We start from the raw sequence: 25,818 nt of genomic DNA, 5'->3' as shown, positions 1-25,818 counted from the left end.
CAGTCTGCTTTCTACCTCTTCTGCAATGCAAGTTCTGCCTGCCTCTCCTCCCTATCTACCGGTCCGTCAGTCCGCCAGTTCTACAAATAATTGGCCAGTAACTGTTGTCACTGTGTGTAGCAGAGTTAACACAGCAAAAGAGGCCAAATGTTTGCAGGACTAAAATACAATCTTAGAAAAGTATACTGTTGCATATTGCATATTGAGTTGAGTATACACCTCAATTCAATATGTGGCATTGGGGGGGGGGTCTACAGGTTTATTACACCAGTTCTACAAATAATTGGCCAGTAACAGTAACTGTTGTCACTGTGTGTAGCAGAGTTAACACAGCAAAAGAGGCCAAATGTTTGCAGGACTAAAATACACTCTTTATACTGTTAAATAACACCCCACTTCAATATGTGGCATTGGGGGGGGGGAGCATTGGTGTAGCACACCAGTTCAGAAAATTGTCCAGTAAGTTTGGCGCTGTGTGTACCAGACTTCACTCAGCAAACTAGGCAATATTGTTGCATGACACAAATACACTTGAAAAAGCTTACTCAGAGAACACCCCACTTCCATATGTGGCATTGGGAGGAGCATTGGTGTAGCACACCAGTTCAAAATATTGGCCAGTGAGTTTGGCGCTGTGTGTACCAGACTTCACTCAGCAAACTAGGCAATATTGTTGCATGATACAAATACACTTGAAAAAGCTTACTCAGAGAACACCCCACTTCAATATGTGGCACTGGGGGGAAGCATTGGTGTAGCACACCAGTTCAAAAAATTGGCCAGTGAGTTTGGCGCAGTGTGTACCAGACTTCACTCAGCAAACTAGGCAATATTGTTACATGACACAAATACACTTGAAAAAGTTTACTCAGAGAACAACCCACTTCAATATGTGGCATTAGGGGCTGGGCACAGGTTTATTACACCAGTTCTACAAATAATTGGCCAGTATCTGTTGTCACTGTGTGTAGCAGAGTAAACACAGCAAAAGAGGCCAAATTGTTGCAGGACTAAAATACACTCTTAAAAAATTATACTGTTAAATAACACCCCACTTCAATATGTGGCATTGGTGTAGCACACTCAGCAAACTAGGCAATATTGTTGCATGACACAAATACACTTAAAAAAGTTTACTCAAATAACACCCCACTTCAATATGTGGCATTGGGGGGGGGGGGGCAATTTGTCTATCACACCAGTTATAATACATTATAAGTGCTTTTGTCACTGTGTGTAGTGTTGCTGCAGAAACGCTCAGTCTCACCACCACACCTGTGACAATGCGGCACAGTGCACAATAATAGTACTAATCCACTATAATATGCTTTTTACAAAGTATATTATACTGTGGATTAACCCCCTCCCCCACCCCCCTTTTTAGTGCACTGCACAGCAATACCAAAAAATCTGCAGTCCTTTACATGACTTTTGTGGACATTGACAAAGCGATTTCTGTGCAACTGCAGCCGATATCTAACTGCCCCTAAAGCAACTACAGGATACCTGGCCCTCATGTTAAAGAGACTGTAATAAACCCTAAAACGACATTGGAGCATTTTAAATGACTTTTGTGGACATTGACAAAGCGATTTCTGTGCGACTGCAGCCGATATCTAACTGCCCCTAAAGCAACCACAGAATACCTGGCCCTCATGTTAAAGAGACTGTAATAGACGCTAAAACGACATTGGAGCATTTTAAATGACTTTTGTGGACATTGACAAAGCGATTTCTGTGCGACTGCAGCCGATATCTAACTTCCCTAAAGCAACCACAGGCTACCTGGCCCTCATGTTAAAGAGACTGTAATAGACCCTAAAATGACATTGGAGCATTTTAAATGACTTTTGTGGACATTGACAAAGCGATTTCTGTGCGACTGCAGTCGATATCTAACTGTCCCTAAAGCAACCACAGAACACCTGGCCCTCATGTTAAAGAGACTGTAATAGACCCTAAAACGACATTGGAGCATTTTAAATGACTTTTGTGGACATTGACAAAGAGATTTCTGTACGACTGCAGCCAATATCTAACTGTCCCTAAAGCAACCACAGGATACCTGGCCCTCATGTTAAAGAGACTGTAATAGACCCTAAAACGTCATTGGAGCATTTTAAATGACTTTTGTGGACATTGACAAAGCGATTTCTGTGCGACTGAAGCCGAGCCGATATCCAACTGTCCCTAAAGCAACCACAGCAGAAGTTCCCAAACTTTGGGTCGGGACCCACTGGTGGGTCGCGAGCTGCGTTTGAGTGGGTCATGCTGAGCCGGAAATTCACTTAAATTGTTTTGTGCGAGCCAACGAAAATTACAGAGAGCCAGAGCAGTCAAATCCTGATAGATTTAGGACCCCGCCCACACAGTTTACGGAGGTTGGTTTGCATTTGCCACGGGGAGGATACTTGCATCTGTGAGTACGTATGTGGGCTGTTATGTAGGTTGTAGGCTACTTTCATGGGGTTGCAGAGCCAGCTCCTTGGTCCTGCTGGCAGGAGTGGTGGTGGCTAGACTGGTGGCAGGATTCTCTCAGCTATAGCAGGCAGAGACAGCAGCCTCTGTGTCAAGGACCAGGTGGTTTCGGCGGTGTCAGGAGTTCATGGCAGCTTCTATTTTTAATTTAACATCCCCCTCCCTTTAAAATATGAATTAATATTATTATTTGCATTTATATAGCGCCAACAAATTCTGTAGCGCTTTACAATATTAAATTACAAGCAAGTGGGTCACAAAAAATAACTGCATTCAGAAGTGGGTCTTGGCCCAAAAAAGTTTGGGAAGCCCTGAACCACAGGATACCTCTCCCTAAGCTCTAAAGATACTAGACCTATACCGAAATACCAGCCCTCAAAAGGACTTTTGTGGACATTGACAGCGATTTGTGACTGCAGCCAATCTCTAACTGCCCCTAAAGCAACCACAGGATACCTGTCCCTAACCTGAAAAGAGACTGTAGAAGGCCTATACCGAAATACCAGCCCTGGAAAGGACTTTTCTGGATCTTCACAGCGCTATATGTGTCTAGCAAACTCTCCCTAATGAGCACAGTGACAGCAGACCTCTCCCTACACTGGCAGAAAACGGAATGTGAAATGGCCGCCAGGTCAGGTCTATTTATAGGGTAGGGGGACTGTCCATGTGCTGGAATGTTTCAATTGGCTGTCCCGTTCCACCTGACGGCTGTGTCATGGGTCAAAGTTCTCCCCAATGTAAACAAATATGGCCAACGCGAACTACGCCATGTGTCCGAAAACTTGGCGGGTAGCGAACAAGCAAAGTTTGCAGCGAAACGACCGCCGGGCGAACCGCAAGGCCATCTCTATTGGGTGGGACAGGTGGATCAGCTCCTCCCCCACCCGTCCCGTTCTGCCCTCGATTACTGTTTGTTATTTGCAAATTCCAACTATTAGTTCAGGCAACAGAGCAGTTCTCTGCCGCCAAAGATTTGGATAGGTATTGCGTAGATTTGGTTTGGGTAACCATTCTATAAAATGGGTTAAACTTTTACAGGTTTACACTAGGGATTATCGAACTTTTCAAAAGTTCGGTTCAACCAGAACACCCGAACTTCCCGAAAGTTCGGCCCGGATTTCAGAACCCCATTGAAATCAATGGGACCCAAACTTCGGTAATAAAAAAACACAATTTTGAAGCCCTAAAACCGAATAAATGCCCCTAAAAAAGTGCCTAGGGTTCTGGGTCATGCCCCAGGGACTATTAATCACACAAAAAAAGTTCTTAAAAATTGTCATTTTTGATAGAAAGCCAATTATTGAAAAAATGATTGAAAAAAAAAAATGAGATATCTTTGGATTTAGTGTCTGGGGGGTCTAAAAAGTGTGTGAAGTTTCAGCTCTGTAGCATGTCCAGAACCAGAAAAAAAAAAAGTTTGTTTGTATTAGAATTGCAATAGAACAGGATAGTGGCTCCGCTATTTTCACACCTTGCTGGTTTTGTAGCAGGCGTTTTTTTGGGCATTTTTGGGGGGTCTTTGGAGGCAGGCATAACATCAGAACTTCTGTGTAGGGGTATATATACACACACACACATGTATGTATATATACACATACACATATATAGGTGTGAAAGTAGCAGAAACCTATGCTTGCGCTAATGAAATAATTAACACCCATATGGCTTCTCTGCTATAAAACCCATATGTGTGTATGTGTATAAATACATATAAGTGTGTGTGTATATATACCCCTATACAGAATTTCAGATGTTTTGCTTGCCTCCAAAGACCCCCAAAAAATGCCAAAAAAAAACGCCTGCTGCAAAAACACACCTGGGCGTTTTTGTAGCTGGCGTTTTTTTGGGCATTTTTTGGGCGTCTTTGGAGGCAGGCATAACATCTGTACTTCTGTGTAGGGGTATATATACACACACACATGTATGTATATATACACATACACATATATAGGTGTGAAAGTAGCAGAAACCTATGCTTGCGCTAATGAAATAATTAACACCCATATGGCTTCTCTGCTATAACACCTATATGTGTGTATGTGTATAAATACATATAAGTGTGTGTGTATATATACCCCTATACAGAATTTCAGATGTTTTGCCTGCCTCCAAAGACCCCCAAAAAATGCCCAAAAAAACGCCTGCGCAAAAAAAAAAGCCCAGGTGTGTTGTTGCAGGCTTTTTTTTGGCAGGCAGCCGCTAAAGCAACCACAGGATACCTGTCCCTAACAGGCAGCCACTCCCAGGCGAATCGCCGTTCATGTATGGCGCTCGCTCTGGGGAGGCTAGGGGACGTGCGCGCGCCACTGGCAGTGAGTTCCCGCCCCCGCTCGTCAGCGGGGAAGCCGATGCAGTGGGGAGGTGGCTCCGATTGCTGCCTGACACCCGCGATCATTCCCCGCTGAGAGAGAGCGGTCAGCTGTTGTAAACACAGCTGGCCGCTCTTCTCCCTGAAATGATCATAGAGCCCATGTGATCCTTCTATATACTGTAGGATCACATGTCTCCATGGTCATTTCAGAAGCCACGCCCCCCCCATACAGTTAGAATCACTCCCCTAGGCTTACATTTAACCCCTTGATCACCCATATTGTTAACCCCCTTCCCTGCCAGTGTCATTATTACAGTAACAGTGGTATCAGGGGTCCAATCTGTCCGCCGCAATGTCGCAGTCCCACAAAAAATCAGATTGCTGCCATTACTAGTAAAAAAAAAAAAAAACAATAAAAATGACATAAATCCTTCCCGTAGTTAGTAGACGCGCTAACTTTTGGGCAAACCAATCAAAATACGCTTATTGCGATTTTTTTTTTTACCAAAAATATGTAGCAGAAAACAAATTGGCCTAAAATGTAAAAAAAATTCGATTTTTACATTTTTTTTTCTCTTGAGAAAGTCATAGAGCGGAATGTGAAAAATATTGTTTTTTTTTTTTTTCAAAATTGTCGCTCTTTTTTTGTTTATAGCGCATTAAAAATCGCACAGGTGATCAAATACCACCAAAAGAAAGCTCTATTTGTGGGAAAAAAGGACATCAATTTTATTTGGGTACAGCGTCGCACCACAGCGCAATTGTCTGTTAAAGTAACACAATGCTGAATCGCAAAATAGGGCCTGGTCAGGAAGGGGGCAAATCCTTCTAGTCTTAAAGTGGTTAATAAATAACAAATATTTGTAAATTTTAAATTGAGCCCTTTTGAGAAATAGTTAAAATCAGACGTATGCATAAATTCCGCTAAAAATCTGCAGGTTTTCCTTTTTCACTTAAAGCTTTAAAAGTTTGTAAAAAAAAAAAAACCCAAATTATACCGTTTCTGAAACCACATGGCCAGTAGAATAAGAGTTAATTCACACTGATCCGACTTGGACCGCGACTTGTCAGCCTGACAAGTCGCGGTCCGTCACGCTCCCATTGTGCGGTACAGGAGCCGTTCTAGTAGGAGCGACACATAGACTTCGGGGCGACCTGGAGCGACTTGCATAGACATTAATTTTATGAAGTCCGTGCAAGTCGTGCCGAAGTCGCGGTGCACGCGACTTCACAGGTCGCCCCCTAAGTCGGATCACCGTAGTGTGAACCGACACTAAAAAGAAAGTGCTAGTGAATTTGTAGGCACTGCGAAATTTGCGCAAATGTTTATCAAAACAACATTTTTCCTAAAAATACACTAAAATCGTTATAAGTGGATTCATACATGGCAAAATTTACAAAATTCCTGCTAAATTCCTACTAATTATAAGAGTTAAAAGTGTACTGAGCTAATAAATACCAAATATTTGTACATTTTAAATTGCACCTTTTTGTAAATTGTGAAAACTGAAGGTTCGAAATAAAAAATTTTCACTTACAGCTTTCAAAATTTGAAAAGATCCCCCAACCCATACATTTTCTGAAAGCACATGACCTGTAGAATAATAAAAGTGCTACTGATTTTTTGAGTTCCCGCAATAATTGGACAAATGTTCATTAAATCGCTATTTTCACAAAAAATACACTAAAATTAATATTAGTGCACATAAACACAACATAACTTACAAAATTCCTGCTAAATTGCTACTAAAGCATTGCTCACATGTGGCATACTAAAGTGCACACCCTTAGAGGGCCACCTGCATGGGGATGCAGAGGTGTTCTGTGCATCCCCATACAGGCAGTCCCATTTATGTCAACTAGGATGCAATGGCTGCACAGCATAGCTGCTGCTCCCAATCTGACACATGTGTGGGTGCACAACCCCAAACACAGACAATTTGAGCTCAGGGATATGCATCTGGACCTACATGAATGTCATACTGGGAACAACTGCTCTGTTTGCCCAGTAACGACATCCCAAATTATATGAATGGGGCAGCCTGCTCAGGGATGCAGGGAACATCTGGGCATCCTGTACAGGTAAACACAGCCTTGCAGGGGTGTATGCTGTGTATGCCCTGTGTGAACAAGGCCTTCGGCCCCTTTCACACAAGCAGACCACTCATTGTTCTCTATGGAGAGGCTGATGTAAATGGACATTGTCCGTTTACACCTGCCTGCATCCGATCTGATCCAGTCAGCTAAAAATACATCAATTCCATAAATCTGCCTCATGCCAGAGGATCAACGTCTTTACTGGAAGCAGAGGGCTGACGCGTTTCGAGGCCGTGCCTGAGCCTCAGAGGCTCTGAGGAAGAGGCACGGCCTCGAAACGCGTCAGCCCTCTGCTTCCAGTAAAGACGTTGATCCTCTGGCATGAGGCAGATTTATGGAATTGATGTGCCTGAATTTCACGATTGTTTGTGAGTAGCTGATTTTAATTTTTTATTTAATAAACTCGCTGAGGATAATGCGCTAGGCTGGTGCGCCCTTTTCTTTGCTTTGTATTTTCAGTGTTTGGTCAACCGCCCTGGTCGTAAGGGGCAGCAAAGCCTAGCCATCATGGATGCCTATTATCAGCACGAGTTCCGGGATTGAGGCAGCCTGAGGACCAGGTTCCGAGCGCAGGAAAGGGGGTGCTGTATAGCACTTATCCTTTTTGGAAGCTAAAAATACATGAATGGGGATCCTTTTCCTCATCAATCTACCAGATCGTATAGGATGGAAATGGACAGGTGGTCCTTTTACATCCGACCGCCCCATAGAGAACAACCGGCTGTGTCTGTTTGTGGTCTGCATCAGCGGAGAGGACACAGACCCGTCATCCGCCTGCTCAGTGGGGATTAGCGGACAGATCCCCCGCTAAACAGGCAGATCTGCTTGACAGAGTCCGCTCCATGTGAAAACATTTTTTTTTACTTTTTAAGTTTTTTTACCATTATATTGTTTACATTTTTTTTTTTTTTTTTAGGGGTGTCTTTGGTGAGATATCACAAATGAGGCGGTTGGTGGGCAGGTTGAATTCCCGTTGATTGTCAGATAAGCGAGCACTGGCATTGTGCTATATATATATATATTGAGAGAGAGATCAATGTATGCTCTATACTGACCATGACCGATAGATACTCAATGGCCTAATATATGTAATAAAATGTCCTATATAAATAGAGAGATCAATGGAGAGAGAGAGATCAATGGAGAGATAAAGATATATATATATATATATAGAGAGAGAGAGATCAATGGAGAGAGAGAGAGAGATCGAGAGAGAGAGATCAATAGAGAGAGAGAGAGAGATCGATCGAGAACGAGAGATCGAGATCGAGAGATCGTGAGAGAGAGATCAATGGAGAGAGAGAGAGATCAATGGAGAGAGAGAGAGATAGAGAGATAGAGAGAGATCGAGAGAGAGAGATCGAGAGAGAGAGATCGAGAGAGAGAGAGATTGAGAGATCGAGAGAGAGAGAGATCGAGAGATCGAGAGAGAGAGAGAGATCGAGAGAAAGAGATCGAGAGAGAGAGATCGAGAGAGAGAGATCGAGAGATAGAGAGATCAATGGAGAGAGAGAGAGATTGAGAGATCGAGAGAGAGAGATTGAGAGAGAGAGATCGAGAGAGAGAGATCGAGAGATCGAGAGAGAGAGAGAGAGAGAGAGAGAGATCGAGAGAGAGAGAGAGATCGAGAGAAAGAGATCGAGAGAAAGAGAGATCAATGGAGAGAGATCGAGAGAGATTGAGAGATAGAGAGAGAGAGATCAATGGAGAGGGAGAGAGATCAATGGAGAGAGAGAGAGAGAGAGAGAGATCAAGAGAGAGAGAGATCAATGGAGAGAGATGGAGAGATCGAGAGAGATGGAGAGAGAGAGATGGAGAGATCGAGAGATGCTCTATACTCAACTGAACGATAGATACTTAATGACCTAATATATAATCAATTGATAAATAGAGATGTATAGAACTGTTCGCCGGCGAACAGTTCCCGGCGAACTTCGCATGTTCGCGTTCGCCGCTGCGGGCGAACATATGCGATGTTCGGTCCGCCCCCCATAATACATCATTGAGGCAAACTTTGACCCTGAACCTCACAGTCAGCAGACACATTTCCAGCCAATCAGCATACCTCCCTCCCACACCCTCCAACCTCCTATAAATAAGCAAGGGCAGCATCCATCTTAGATCATTCTGAAGCAGTGTGTGTAGTGAGAGTAGGGAGAGAGCTGCTGCTGCTGCTGCTGTTAAGCTAGGGACAGTTAGTCAGTGTTCCTGGTCTTGCAGTGTTCTTGGTCCACTACTGCTGTAAGGACAGCACCCCAAAAAGCCCTTCTAAGGGCTGGTGTTTGTGTAATTTTTTATATATATATATATATATATATATATATATATATATATATATATATATAGCGTCCCCAAAAGCCCTTTTAAGGGCTGGTAATTGAGTTGTTTCTTCTTATATATATATATATATATCTATCTATCTAGTGTCCCCAAAAGCCCTTTTAAGGGCTGGTAATTGAGGTTTTTTTTTTTATTTATATATATACATATATATATATTTAGCGTCCCCAAAAGCCCTTTTAAGGGCTGGTAACTGGTAATAGAGTTTTTTCTATATATATATATATATATATATATATATATATATATATATTGTACACTGTGACTGCAGTTGCCTGCCCGCTGTGTGTGAGAGGCCACAGACCTACCACAGACTGTACTGTGTGCACACCACACTCATTTCGGGTGGCACAGGCACAGTACCTGGCATTTTAAAAACTATTTTTTTTTTCCTCTGTCATAATTGCAGTGAGTGCTGTGTCAGGTCCACAGAGTGCACTGTACCCACTGCAGTGCACTGCCCACCACTGATATATATACGGTGGCACAGCATCTTGTTGCAATAAATTGAAAAAAAAAAATATTTTTTATTATTGCAGTTGCCTGGGCTGCCAGTGACTGTCAGGTCCACAGAGTGTACTGTGCCCACTGCAGTGCCACTGTGTGCCCACCCACCACTGATATATAAGGTGGCACAGCAGCTTGCAAAGTAAAAAAATATATATATATTTTTTAAATTGCAGTTGCCTTGGTGCCAGTGACTGCTGTCAGGTCCACAGAGAGTGTACTGTGCCACTGCCCACCCACCACTGATATATAAGGTGGCACAGCAGCTTGCAAAGTAAAAAAAATATATATATATTTTTTTAAATTGCAGTTGCCTGGGTGCCAGTGACTGCTGTCAGGTCCACAGAGAGTGTACTGTGCCACTGCCCACCCACCACTGATATATAAGGTGGCACAGCAGCTTGCAAAGTAAAAAAAAATATATATATTTTTTAAATTGCAGTTGCCTGGGTGCCAGTGACTGCTGTCAGGTCCACAGAGAGTGTACTGTGCCACTGCCCACCCACCACTGATATATATGGTGGCACAGCAGCTTGCAAAGTAAAAAAAATATATATATATTTTTTAAATTGCAGTTGCCTGGGTGGCAGTGACTGCTGTCAGGTCCACAGAGAGTGTACTGTGCCACTGCCCACCCACCACCACTGATATATAAGGTGGCACAGCAGCTTGCACTCATAGTACAACAGTAACAACACATTAAAAAAAATGACAGGCAGAGGCAGGCCACCCCGCAAGGGCCGTCGTGGTCGTGGTGCTGTGATTTCCTTAGGCCCTAGAATAATGCCCAGTGTTCAGAGGCCACCACAGACCCTGAACTCAAAAAATTCTGAGGCCATAGTTGACTGGCTTACACAGGACACCCAATCATCTACAGCTTCCGCTCGGAACCTTAATGTACCATCCTCCTCCAGCTCAGCTTCGGGCACCTCTCAATTTACCACTCGCCAGCCCGCCGGCACCACCACCAACACTAGCACCACAGCCGCTTCACTTAATCCATCAGAGGAGTTATTTTCACATGAGTTGGAAGAAATAAGTGATGCGCAACTATTAGTGCCAGAGGATGTAGATAACGGGGATATGTCTCAGTCAGGCAGCATTATACACATGGACGTACATTGTGATGATGATGATGATGATGTTGTACCTGCTGCTGCTGCCTTTGCTGAGTTGTCAAGTGAAGCGGCTGATGATGACGATGTGTCTGTGGATGTCACCTGGGTGCCTGCTGGAAGAGCAGAAGAAGAGGGGGAAAGTTCAGATGGGGAGACAGAGAGGAGGAGGAGACGAGTTGGAAGCAGGGGGAGGAGGTCATCGCAAGGAGCTAGTGGGGCAGTCAGACAGCATGTACATTCGGCACCCGGGGTCAGCCAGACAGCACGCCAATCAACGCAAGCTGTTGCCACCACCAGAATGCCGTCCTTGCAAAGCTCAGCAGTGTGGTATTTTTTTTGTGTGTCTGCCTCTGATATCAGCGATGCCATTTGTAACCTGTGCCAAAAGAAACTCAGTCGTGGGAAGTCCAACACCCACCTAGGTACAACTGCTTTGCGAAGGCATATGATCTCACATCACAAACGCCTATGGGATCAACACATGAGTAAAAGCAGCACACAAACTGAAAGCCACCATCCTCCTCCTGGTCCAGCATCTTCAGCCACGTCAACCACTGCTGTCCTCCATGCCCCCTATCAACAACCCGCCCCTCCGCCTCTCACCTTCAGCAGTTCCTGCTCACCTGCCCACAGTCAGGTGTCTGTCAAGGAAATGTTTGAGCGTAAGAAGCCAATCTCACAGTCACCCCCTTGCCCGGCGTCTGACAGCTGGCTTGTCGGAACTCTTAGCCCGCCAGCTTTTACCATACAAGCTGGTGGAGTCTGAGGCCTTCAAAAAAATTGTCGCTATTGGGACACCGCAGTGGAAGGTACCCGGCCGAAATTATTTTTCACAAAAGGCAATCCCCAACCTGTACTCTATTGTGGAAAAGGAAATCATGTCCCGTCTGGCACACAGTGTTGGGGCAAGGGTCCATCTGACCACTGATAGCTGGTCTGCAAAGCACGGTCAGGGCAGGTATATAACTTACACTGCGCATTGGGTAAACCTGCTGGCGGCTGCCATGCATGGAATGCGTGGCTCTGCTGCAGAGGAGTTGGTGACACCGCCACAACTTGCAGGCAGGCCTGCTGCCACCTCCTCTACTCCTCCTACTCCATCCTCTTTGCTAACCTCCTCGGCTGAGTCCTCTTCTGCTGTTGCGTCTTGCTCCACACCAACTGCACCCCCCTAGCTCCCCAGGGGCTATTCCACATGCCGGATACGACAGTGTCACGCTGTCTTGGGGTTGACTTGCCTGAAAGCAGAGAGTCACACCGGACCAGCACTACTGTCCGCCCTGAACGCACAGGTGGATCAGTGGCTGACCCCGCACCAACTGGAGATCGGCAAAGTGGTGTGTGACAACGGCAGCAATTTGTTGGCGGCATTGAATTTGGGCAAGTTAACACATGTGCCGTGCATGGCACATGTGTTGAATCTGATTGTGCAACGTTTTGTGCAGAAGTACCCAAGCTTACAGGACGTCCTCAAGCAGGCCAGGAAGGTGTGTGGCCATTTCAGGCGTTCCTACACGGCCATGGTGCACTTTGCAGATATTCAGCGGCGAAACAACATGCCAGTGAGGCGCTTGATTTGCGACAGCCCGACACGTTGGAATTCAACACTGCTAATGTTCGACCGCCTGCTCCAACAAGAAAAAGCAGTCAACGAGTATTTGTATGACCGGGGTGCTAGGACAGCCTCTGCGGAGCTGGGTATTTTTTTGCCACGTTACTGGACGCTCATGCGCAATGCCTGTAGGCTCACGCGTCCTTTTGAGGAGGTGACAAACCTAGTGAGTCGCACCGAAGGCACCATCAGCGACATCATCCCATATGTTTTTTTCCTGGAGCGTGCCCTGCGAAGAGTGCTGGATCAGGCCATAGATGAGCGTGAAGAGGAAGAGGAAGAGTTGTGGTCACCATCACCACCACCAGAAACAGCCTTACCATCGATTGCTGGACCTGTGGCAACACTGGAAGAGGAGTGTGAGGAAGAGGAGTCAAAGGAGGAATGTGGCTTTGAGGAGGAGGAACACCAACCACAGCAGGCATCCCAGGGTGCTCGTTGTCACCTATCTGGTACCCGTGGTGTTGTACGTGGCTGGGGGGAAGAACACACCTTCAATGACATCAGTGAGGACAAGGAATTGGACATGAGTAGCTCGGCATCCAACCTTGTGCAAATGGGGTCTTTCATGCTGTCATGCCTGTTGAGGGACCCTCGTATAAAAAGGCTGAAGGAGAACGACCTGTACTGGGTGGCCACGCTACTAGACCCCCGGTATAAGCAGAAAGTCTGTGATATGTTACCCAATTACCGGCAGTCGCAAAGGATGCAGCAGCTACAAAATAAGTTAAAAAGTATGCTTTACACAGCATATAAGGGTGATGTCACAGCACAACGGGAATCCAACAGGGGAAGAGGTGAAAGTAATCCTCCTCCTACCACCACAACCACGCCGGCAAGGACAGGACGCTTTACAGACGTCTTGTTGATGGAGGACATGCGGAGCTTTTTTAGTCCTATGCATCGCCACAGCCCTTCGGGGTCCACCCTCAGAGAACGACTCGACCGACAGGTAGCAGACTACCTTGCCTTAACTGCAGATATCGACACTCTGAGGAGCGATGAACCCCTTGACTACTGGGTGTGCAGGCTTGACCTGTGGCCTGAGCTATCCCGATTTGCCATTGAACTTCTGACCTGCCCCGCTTCAAGTGTGCTGTCAGAAAGGACCTTCAGCGCAGCAGGAGGTATTGTCACTGAGAAGAGAAGTCGCCTAGGTCAAAAAAGTCTTGATTACCTCACGTTTATTAAGATGAATGAGGCATGGATCCCGAAGGGACTGACAGTGGGGGATGCATTTGACTAAAAAAGGCCTGGTGATGACTGATGACTGAGATGCCTTGGCCTAAAAATGGTCCACACGCTGCTGTATATAATCATTCTCTGCATGCCGGATGACTTACGTGACGTCTCCGCCACCAACTACGGTTCAAGCCGCAATTTTTTAGTGCACTTTCTGCCTTAAAACCTCAATTTTTCAGGCCGCTGCTACAGCAGCGGCTGCAACAATACCTGCTTTTTCATGCATGTGTACATGCCTAATTTTTCTGGCCTCTGGTGCTACACTGTGGCTGCAAAAAAACAAAAAAAAAGGCACATACATGTGTCAATTCCCCTTCGTGATCGTTACCTTGTCGTGGTGAAGGGGCTTGCGTATCACAAGGAAGCGATCACCTCTAGGATTGTGTTGGCACACCCCAGATGATAAGGTCGTTGCTTCATTGTGAACAGACCAAAAGCGATCCGCAGGATAATTTTTCATAGAAAAAACATTCATTTTCTTTCATTCTTTCTGCGGAGCTGGGTATTTTTTGGGCGCGTTACTGAATGCTCATGAACAATGGCTGTAGGCTCATGCGTCCTTTTGCGGAGGTGACAACCCTGGTGGTCAGTCGAACCCAAGGCAACATCATCGACCTCATCCCATATGCGTTTTTTCTGGAGCGTGCCCTGCGAAGAGTACTGGATCAGGCTGTAGATGAGCATGAAGAGGAAGAGTTGTGGTCCCCATCACCACCAGAAGCAGCCTTATCGTTGTCAATTGCTGGACCTGTGGCAACGCAGAGAGAGGGGTCTGAAGAAGAGAAGTCAGAGGAGGATGTTGGCTTTGAGGAGGTCGAATACCAGCCACAGCAGGTGTCCCAGGGGGCTTGTTGTCACCTTTCGGGGACCCTTGGTGTTGTACGTGGCTGGGTGGAGGAAGAGACCTTCAATGATGTCAGTGAGGACAAGGAATGGGACATGGCTAGCTTGGTATCCAACCTTGTGCAAATGGGGAGTTTGCGGTTGTGCAAATGGACTGACTGACTGTTAAACGGGGAGTTTGGTCTGTCAGAGTTTGGTCTGTCACTGTGAAGCGGGCGACGGGCGTAACCCTTACACTACTTGACCGATAAAACATCATACCTGATCGTATTCACACACTGGATGTTTTAGTGCTGGTTTACACTGCCGCTACCACTAAAGTAGCGTCGCTTCCAGTGCGACTTTGGCGCGACTTAGCGCGACTTTGGAGCAACCTCATCGCGAGGCGACTTTTTATTTGGCCAATCACAATATCATGTTTTGTGACCGTCACCTAATTTCCTTTTCCTGTTTTTTGTTTTACATATTTCCCCATGTGTGCAGTGTTGTCTGTGTCATAGCTCAACTGATAGGCATGTTTGCCTTGGCATATCATATTTCAGCTTGCCAGAAAGAAAAAAAGACAGCTGGAAAGACACTGCATTAGTTTTCTACTAAAAATTATAAGAAAAATGCTGTTTTTTTGGGGTTCTGGACATACTACAGAGCTGAAACTTGACAGGTACACTTTTTAGACCCCCCAGACACTAAATACAAAAAATGACATGCCTGCCTAAAAAAATGCCCGATAAATGCCTGCAAGAAAAAAAGCCAGCCGCAGAGAAGTCGTATTCCTGAAAATATAAGAAAAATGCTGTTTTTTAGGGGTTCTGGACATGCTACAGAGCTGAAACTTGACAGGTACACGTTTTAGACCCCCCAGACACTAAATACAAAAAATGACATGCCTGCTTAAAAAAATGCCCGATAAATGCCTGCAAGAGAAAAAGCCAGCCGCAGAGAAGCCGTATTACTGAAAATATAATAAAAATGCAGTTTTTTAGGGGTTCTGGACATGCTACAGAGCTGCAACTTGACAGGTACACTTTTTAGACCCCCCAGACACTGAATACAAAAAATGACATGCCTGCCTAAAAAAATGCCCGCTAAATGCCTGCAAGAAAAAAAGCCAGCCGCAGAGAAGCCATATTCCTGAAAATATAAGAAAAATGCTGTTTTTTAGGGGTTCTGGACATGCTACAGAGCTGAAACTTGACAGGTACACTTTTAGACCCCCCAGACCCTAAATACAAAAAATGACATGCCTGCCTAAAAAAATGCCCGCTAAATGCCTGCAAGAGAAAAAGCCAGCCGCAGAGAAGCCGTATTCCTGAAAATATAAGAAAAATGCTGTTTTTTAGGGGTTCTGGACATGCTACAGAGCTGAAACTTGACAGGTACACTTTTTAGACCCCCCAGACACTAAATACAAAAAATGACATGCCTGCCTAAAAAAATGCCCGCTAAATGCCTGCAAGAGTCAAAGCCAGCAGCAGAGAAGCCGTATTCCTGAAAATATAAGAAAAATGCTGTTTTTTAGGGGTTCTGGACATGCTACAGAGCTGAAACTTGACAGGTACACTTTTTAGACCCCCCAGACACTAAATACAAAAAATGACATGCCTGCCTAAAAAAATGCCCGCTAAATGCCTGCAAGAGAAAAAGCCAGCCGCAGAGAAGCTGTATTCCTGAAAATATAAGAAAAATGCTGTTTTTTAGGGGTTCTGGACATGCTACAGAGCTGAAACTTGACAGGTACACTTTTTAGACCCCCCAGACACTGAATACAAAAAATGACATGCCTGCCTAAAAAAATGCCCGCTAAATGCCTGCAAGAAAAAAAAGCCAGCCGCAGAGAAGCCATATTCCTGAAAATATAAGAAAAATGCTGTTTTTTAGGGGTTCTGGACATGCTACAGAGCTGAAACTTGACAGGTACACTTTTTAGACCCCCCAGACACAAAATACAAAAAATGACATGCCTGCCTAAAAAAATGCCCGCTAAATGCCTGCAAGAGAAAAAGCCAGCCGCAGAGAAGCCGTATTCCTGAAAATATAAGAAAAATGCTGTTTTTTAGGGGTTCTGGACATGCTACAGAGCTGAAACTTGACAGGTACACTTTTTACACCCCCCAGACACTGAATACAAAAAATGACATGCCTGCCTAAAAAAATGCCCGCTAAATGCCTGCAAGAAAAAAAGCCAGCCGCAGAGAAGCCATATTCCTGAAAATATAAGAAAAATGCTGTTTTTTAGGGGTTCTGGACATGCTACAGAGCTGAAACTTGACAGGTACACTTTTTAGACCCCCCAGACACTAAATACAAAAAATGACATGCCTGCCTAAAAAAATGCCCGCTAAATGCCTGCAAGAGTCAAAGCCAGCCGCAGAGAAGCCGTATTCCTGAAAATATAAGGAAAATGCTGTTTTTTAGGGGTTCTGGACATGCTACAGAGCTGAAACTTGACAGGTACACTTTTTAGACCCTCCAGACACTAAATACAAAAAATGACATGCCTGCCTATAAAAATGCCCGCTAAATGCCTGCAAGAGAAAAAGCCAGCCGCAGAGAAGCTGTATTCCTGAAAATATAAGAAAAATGCTGTTTTTTAGGGGTTCTGTACATGCTACAGAGCTGAAACTTGACAGGTACACTTTTTAGACCCCCCAGACACGGAATACAAAAAATGACATGCCTGCCTAAAAAAATGCCCGCTAAATGCCTGCAAGAACAAAAGCCAGCCGCAGAGAAGCCATATTCCTGAAAATATAAGAAAAATGCTGTTTTTTAGGGGTTCTGGACATGCTACAGAGCTGAAACTTGACAGGTACACTTTTTAGACCCCCCAGACACTAAATACAAAAAATGACATGCCTGCCTAAAAAAATGCCCGCTAAATGCCTGCAAGAGTAAAAGCCAGCCGCAGAGAAGCCATATTCCTGAAAATATAAGAAAAATGCTGTTTTTTAGGGGTTCTGGACATGCTACAGAGCTGAAACTTGACAGGTACACTTTTTAGACCCCCCAGACACTAAATACAAAAAATGACATGCCTGCCTAAAAAAATGCCCGCTAAATGCCTGCAAGAGAAAAAGCCAGCCGCAGAGAAGCCGTATTCCTGAAAATATAAGAAAAATGCTGTTTTTTAGGGGTTCTGGACATGCTACAGAGCTGAAACTTGACAGGTACACTTTTTAGACCCCCCAGACACTGAATACAAAAAATGACGTGCCTGCCTAAAAAAATGCCCGCTAAATGCCTGCAAGAGAAAAAGCCAGCCGCAGAGAAGCTGTATTCCTGAAAATATAAGAAAAATGCTGTTTTTTAGGGGTTCTGGACATGCTACAGAGCTGAAACTTGACAGGTACACTTTTTAGACCCCCCAGACACTGAATACAAAAAATGACATGCCTGCCTAAAAAAAATGCCCGCTAAATGCCTGCAAGAAAAAAAGCCAGCCGCAGAGAAGCCATATTCCTGAAAATATAAGAAAAATGCTGTTTTTTAGGGGTTCTGGACATGCTACAGAGCTGAAACTTGACAGGTACACTTTTTAGACCCCCCAGACACTAAATACAAAAAATGACATGCCTGCCTAAAAAAATGCCCGCTAAATGCCTGCAAGAGAAAAAGCCAGCCGCAGAGAAGCTGTATTCCTGAAAATATAAGAAAAATGCTGTTTTTTAGGGGTTCTGGACATGCTACAGAGCTGAAACTTGACAGGTACATTTTTTAGACCCCCCAGACACTGAATACAAAAAATGACATGCCTGCCTAAAAAAATGCCCGCTAAATGCCTGCAAGAAAAAAAGCCAGCCGCAGAGAAGCCATATTCCTGAAAACATAAGAAAAATGCTGTTTTTTAGGGGTTCTGGACATGCTACAGAGCTGAAACTTGACAGGTACACTTTTTAGACCCTCCAGACACTAAATACAAAAAATGACATGCCTGCCTAAAAAAATGCCCGCTAAATGCCTGCAAGAGAAAAAGCCAGCCGCAGAGAAGCCGTATTCCTGAAAATATAAGAAAAATGCTGTTTTTTAGGGGTTCTGGACATGCTACAGAGCTGAAACTTGACAGGTACACTTTTTAGACCCCCCAGACACTGAATACAAAAAATTACATGCCTGCCTAAAAAAATGCCCGCTAAATGCCTGCAAGAAAAAAAGCCAGCCGCAGAGAAGCCGTATTCCTGAAAATATAAGAAAAATGCTGTTTTTTAGGGGTTCTGGACATGCTACAGAGCTGAAACTTGACAGGTACACTTTTTAGACCCCCCAGATGCTAAATCCAAAGAAATTTTTTATTTTTATTTTTTTTTAATTTTTCCAATAATTGGCTCTCTATCAAAAAATTATAATTTTTAAGAACTTTTTTTTGCGTGATCCCTCTCCGGCATGCCACAGTCCAGGTGTTAGTCCCCTTGAAACAACTTTTCCATCACTATTGTGGCCAGAAAGAGTCCCTGTGTGTTTTAAAATTCGCCTGCCTATTGAAGTCTATGGCGGTTCGCCTGGTTCGCCGGTTCGTGACATCACTATTGATAAACTGCAAATCACTTTCCTCTCCCTGCTTTACTCACTGCTAGCAATGTCCCTAATTTGACTACACTGCACTGTCTGATAAACTGTAAATTACTCTCCTCTTTCTGCCTCAATCACGATCCTCTCCCTGCCTAACTCACTGCTAGATGCAAAAAGTGGTCACCTCCTCCACCTATAACTGGTCTTAGTGATAAGGAGTAGGGATGATCGAACGGTTCGGGTCAACCATCGGTTCGACCCGAAAATTGGCTGTTCGAGGTTCGGCCGAATTTAGAACTTTTTCCCCAAAAAGTTCGGAATTCGGCAACCAGAACCGACCAAAATGCAATGGTTCAGGAAATGGGCTTTAAAAGCCTGTGATTGGACCAGAACCATCAGTAAAAGCCAATTGAGGGGCAGGAGAATGCTAGGAATGTGATTGGAGTGACTAGGGGGTCCATAGTCCAATCAATAGTGAATACACCCCCAGTATATAAGATAGCCCCCGCCAAATTCCTAGCATTCTTATACGGGACATGAAAGAGAGTGGAATGCTGTCCTCTTACAATGTGTTACATAGTGTCATTTAGCTATTTTTAGTGTGAGGAAAGGGATATCTAGTGTAGTTAGGTGCTATTTTTTCACTATAGTTAGCTTTAATTTATTCAGTTTCTGTAGGGAAAGTGTTAAGTGTAAGGGGACCGTAGTGTAGTGTAGGGTTAACTGACTGTGACTGCTATGGAAGGGTGACAAAACCCTTCCAAAGCAGGGTGACCGCTATAGAGAAATTATCATTTCTCTGATTCGCTTCGGAACAGGAATATGGCTTCGCTCCCCTCAGCATTCTTTATGCTGCAGGGTTTGCCAGTGCTTTTTTGAGGACATGTTTGGAGTCAGGCAATGGCATGACATCTGAACATGTCTATAGGGGTATATATATATATATATACATACACCTATGTCTGTATATATACACCTGCACATATATAGGTGTTAAAGGAGCAGAACACTATACTTTTGCTAATGAAATAATTTGCAAATATGGCTAGGCTCCTAACACACCTATATATGTGTAAGTGTAATATACATATCAGTGTGTGTGTATATATATACCCCTATACAGAAGTTCAGATGTTTTGCCTGCCTCCAAAGAACCCAAAAAAATGCCTGGGCATTTTTTTTGGCGCTGGCATTTTTTTGGGTTCTTTGGAGGCAGGCAAAACATCTGAACTTCTGTATAGGGGTATATATATATATATATATATATATATATATATATATACACACACACTGATATGTATATTACACTTACACATATATAGATGTGTTGGGAGCCTAGCCATATTTGTGCAAATTATTTCATTAGCAAAAGTATAGTGTTCTGCTCCTTTAACACCTATATATGTGTAGGTCTGTATATATACCCCTATACAGAAGTTCAGATGTCATGCCTGCCTCCAAAGAACCCAAAAAAATGCCTAAAAAATGCCTGCAAGAACAAACCTGGGCATTTTTTTGGCGCTGGCATTTTTTTGGGCATTTTTTTTTAGTTCTTTGGAGGCAGGCAAAACATCTGAACTTCTGTATAGGGGTATATATATACACACACACTGATATGTATATTACACTTACACATATATAGGTGTGTTGGGAGCCTAGCCATATTTGTGCAAATTATTTCATTAGCAAAAGTATAGTGTTCTGCTCCTTTAACACCTATATATGTGTAGGTGTGTATATATACCCCTATACAGAAGTTCAGATGTCATGCCTGCCTCCAAAGAACCCAAAAAAAAATGCCCAAAAAATGCCTGCAAGAACAAACCTGGACATTTTTTTTTTGGCGCTGGCATTTTTTTGGGGTTCTTTGGAGGCAGGCAAAACATCTGAACTTCTGTATAGGGGTATATAAAAACACACACACTTATATGTATATATACACATATATAGGTGTGAAAGTGGCAGAACACTATACTTTTGCTAATGAAATAATTTGCAAATATGGCTAGGCTCCCAACACACCTATATATGTGTAAGTGTAATATACATATCAGTGTGTGTGTTTTCATATACCCCTATACAGAAGTTCAGATGTTTTGCCTGCCTCCAAAGAACCCAAAAAAAAAATGCCCAAAAAAATGCCTGGGCATTTTTTTTTGGAGCTGGCATTTTTTTGGGCATTTTTTTGGGTTCTTTGTAGGCAGGCAAAACATCTGAACTTATGTATAGGGGTATATATATATATATATATATATACACACACACTGATGTGTATTTTACATTTACACATATATAGGTGTGTTAGGAGCCTAGCCATATTAATGGCAATTATTTCATTAGCAAAAGTATAGTGTTCTGCTCCTTTAACACCTATATATGTGCAGGTGTATATATACAGACATAGGTGTATGTATATATATATACCCCTATAGACATGTTCAGATGTCTTGCCTGACTCCAAACATGTCCTCAAAAAAGCACTATCAACGCCTGCAGCAAAAAAAAATGCTGACGGGAGCGGAGCCATATTAGTGTTCTTAAAGTGACAAAATACAAACATCTCTTTTTTTATGGTTCTGGACATGCTACAGAGCTGAAACTTCACAGGTACACTTTTTAGACCCCCCCAGATACGAAATCCAAAGTACCGGTAAAACATCAAAAAAAATCTCTTTTTTTATTTTTTTTATTTTTTCAATAATTGTCTTTTTATCAAAAATGACAATTTTTAAGAACTTTTTTTGTGTGATTAATAGTTAATGGGGCATGACCCAGAACCCTAGGCACTTTTTAGGGGCATTTATTGGGTTTTAGGGCTTTAAAATGGTGTTTTTTGATTACCGAAGTTCGGGTCCCATTGATTTCAATGGGGTTCTGAAATCCGGGCCGAACTTTTCGGGTAGTTCGGATGTTCTGGCCCAACCAACTTTTCAAAAGTTCGATCATCCCTAATAAGGAGCACTGGAAGGGCGGACGCAGATCAAAAAAACAAAGATATTTCCAGTCACAACTTACCAACCAGTCAGCGACCAACCAAATTGAACTGTCTTACAGTATGCGTAAAAACAGGGCTTTGGTTGCACACATTTGCAAATACATGCGTAAGCTGCAGGGAGATCGAGAGAGAGAGAGATCGAGAGAGAGAGAGATCAATGGAAAGAGAGATCAATGGAGGGAGAGAGAGATTGAGAGAGAGAGAGATAGAGAGCGATCGAGAGAGAGAGATCGAGAGAGATCGAGAGAGATCGAGAGAGAGATCGAGAGAGATCGAGAGAGAGATCGAGAGAGATCGAGAGAGAGATCGAGAGAGATCGAGAGAGAGATAGAGAGAGAGAGATCGAGAGAGAGAGATCGAGAGAGATCAATGGAGAGAGAGAGATTGAGAGATAGAGAGAGAGAGATCGAGAGAGAGAGATCAAGAGAGATCGAGAGAGATCGAGAGAGACCGAGAGAGATCGAGAGAGAGAGAGAGAGATCGAGAGAGATTGAAAGATCAATGGAGAGAGAGAGAAATCAAGGGAGATAGAAAGAGATCGAGAGAGAGAGATCAATGGAGAGAGAGAGAGATTGAGAGATCGAGAGAGAGAGATCAATGGAGAGAGATCGAGAGATCGAGAGAGATAGAGAGAGAGAGATGGAGAGATGGAGAGAGAGAGATGCTCTATACTCAACTGAACGATAGATACTTAATGGCCTAATATATAATCAATTGATAAACTGCAAATCACTTTCCTCTCCCTGCTTTACTCACTGCTAGCAATGTCCCTAATTTGACTACACTGCACTGTCTGATAAACTGTAAATTACTCTCCTCTTTCTGCCTCAATCACGATCCTCTCCCTGCCTAACTCACTGCTAGATGCAAAAAGTGGTCACCACCTCCACCGATAACTGGTCTTAGTGATAAGGAGCACTAGAAGGGCGGACGCAGATCAAAAAAACGAAGATATTTCCAGTCACAACTTACCAACCAGTCAGCGACCAACCAAATTGAACTGTCTAACAGTATGCGTTAAAAACAGGGGTTTGGTTACACACATTTGCAAATACATGCGTAAGCTGCAGGGAGATCGAGAGAGAGAGATCAATGGAGAGAGAGAGATCGAGAGAGATTGAGAGAGAGAGATCAATGGAGAGAGAAAGAGATCGAGAGAGAGAGATCGAGAGAGATATCAATGGAGAGAGATCGAGAGATCGAGAGATTGAGTGATCGAGAGAGAGATCAATAGAGAGAGACAGAGAGAGAGAGAGAGAGAGATGCTCTATACTCAACTGAACGATAGATACTTAATGGCCTAATATATAATCAATTGATAAACTGCAAATCACTTTCCTCTCCCTGCTTTACTCACTGCTGGCAATGTCCCTAATTTGACTACACTGCACTGTCTGATAAACTGTAAATTACTCTCCTCTTCCTGCCTCAATCACGATCCTCTCCCTGCCTAACTCACTGCTAGATGCAAAAAGTGGTCACCACCTCCACCTATAACTGGTTTTAGTGGTAAGGAGCACTGAAAAGGCGGACGCAGATCAAAAAAAAGAGGATATTTCCAGTCACAACTTACCAACCAGTCAGCGACCAACCAAATTGAACTGTCTAACAGTATGCGTTAAAAACAGGGGTTTGGTTGCACACATTTGCAAATACATGCATAAGCTGCATGGAGATCGAGAGAGAGAGATCGAGAGAGAGAGATCAATGGAGAGAGATCAATGGAGAGAGAGAGATCGAGAGAGATCGAGAGATCGAGAGAGAGAGAGAGATCGAGAGGGATCGAGAGAGAGAGATCGAGAGAGAGAGAGATCGAGAGATCGAGAAAGAGAGAGAGAGATCGAGAGAGAGAGAGAGAGAGAGAGAGATCGAGAGATCAATGGAGAGAGAGAGAGATCAATGGAGAGAGAAAGAGATCGAGAGATCGAGATCGAGAGAGAGAGAGAGATCAATGGAGGGAGATCGAGAGATCGAGAGATCGAGAGAGAGAGATCAATGGAGAGAGATTGAGAGAGATCGAGAGAGAAAGATCGAGAGATTGAGAGAGAAAGATCGAGAGATCGAGAGAGAAAAATCGAGAGATCGAGAGAGAAAAATCGAGAGATCGAGAGAGAGAGAGAACGAGAGAGAGAGATGCTCTATACTCAGAGATCGAGAGAGATCGAGAGAGAGAGAACGAGAGAGAGAGATGCTCTATACTCAACTGACCGATAGATACTTAATGGCCTAATATATAATCAATTGATAAACTGCAAATCACTTTCCTCTCCCTGCTTTACTCACTGCTAGCAATGTCCCTAATTTGACTACACTGCACTGTCTGATAAACTGTAAATTACTCTCCTCTTCCTGCCTCAATCACGATCCTCTCCCTGCCTAACTCACTGCTAGATGCAAAAAGTGGTCACCACCTCCACCTATAACTGGTCTTAGTGGTAAGGAGCACTGGAAGGGCGGACGCAGATAAAAAAAAACAAAGATATTTCCAGTCACAACCTACCAACCAGTCAGCGACCAACCAAATTAACCTGTCTAACAGTATGCGTTAAAAACAGGGGTTTGGTTGCACACATTTGCAAATACATGCGTAAGCTGCAGGCCCCGGCAAGGCACCCTGTGATCTGAAGTCCCTATCTGTGACCCTGTGCCTTTAAGGAGGGGTGGGCTCCCTCTAGTCACCTGTCCTCCATCTATCCCATTAAATGCATGTGCTCTCATTGTAGAGACTCTTTAAATTGTAGAGATAAGCCTCGTACATACGCAACGATTGTTGGCCGTGAATTTTCGGCCAACGTCCGATCGGCCGATTTTTGGCTTGTTAGTATGATGCTTCCGACAAATGACTGCGACTTTTTGGCCGAACAAAATCTGGTGTGCATGCTATAAAATTTTTGTTGACCGTCAACAGAACGGCCGATTGTTCGTCAGTCAGTACAGATTTCGGCAGACAAAAATGTGATGAGCAAGACTGGGCATGCTCAGAGAAGAAAAAACACACGAAAAGTAAACCAGAACATGACATCACTTCTGAAGTTGGTTTTTGTTGGCCAATAAAATTCGTGTGCAGTCTAGAGCACATTTCAACCAACACAACAACACTGGACAAAAGACGGCCAACAATCCTTGCGTGTGTACGAGGCATTAGGGACTGCAGCTCACGGACTTGCTTCCTGTCTACCTGTTTTTCTGCCCTATAGAAATGCTTCCCGGAGCTGAGATCCCGTTTGGAAGGATATTCCCCCTTTCTGAAAAGGAACTGGAGGCCCTATGGGTCTATATCGATGAGAATTTGAAAAAGGAGTTTATTCGCCCATCTTCTTCTCCTGCAGGTGCTGGTATATTCTTTGTGGAAAAGAAAGATGGCACCTTGGGACCCTGTGTGGACTATACAGAGCTGAATAAGGTCACTATCAAAAACCGGTATCCACTTCCCCTTGTCCCCAAACTCTTTCAGAGGTTCCGGACCGCCCAGCTCTTTACCAAGTTAGACCTGCGGGGAGTTTATAACCTTGTCCGGATACGGGAGGGAGATGAGTGGAAGACAGCATTCAGAACTCGTTTTGGATATTATGAATACCTTGTCATGCCCTTCAGCCTGTGTAATGCCCCAGCCACATTCCAGCACCTGGTAAATGATATCCTTCGGGAGTTTCTTGACCCCTTTGTCATCGTATACCTTGACGATATCCTAATTTTTTCTGCCTCACTGGAACTGCATCGGGTTCACGTTAAAAAAGTCCTTTCTACCTTGAGAAAACACGGACTCTAT

General features: G+C 43.9%; 1 protein-coding gene across 1 annotated transcript in view; it reads right to left on the bottom strand.

Moving 5' to 3' along the window:
• The window catches only part of RAMP2 (receptor activity modifying protein 2), a 686,741-nt gene that overhangs the window by 437,796 nt on the left and 223,127 nt on the right, over positions 1 to 25,818 (bottom strand). The gene's annotated exons all lie outside the window — the stretch shown is intronic.

The sequence above is a fragment of the Pelophylax lessonae genome (genome assembly GCF_965119305.1).
Source record: "Pelophylax lessonae genome assembly, chromosome: 11".
NCBI classification, from domain to species: domain Eukaryota; kingdom Metazoa; phylum Chordata; class Amphibia; order Anura; family Ranidae; genus Pelophylax; species Pelophylax lessonae.
Note: the sequence above shows the minus strand (reverse complement) of the source record. Positions and strands in the feature narration are given on the sequence as shown.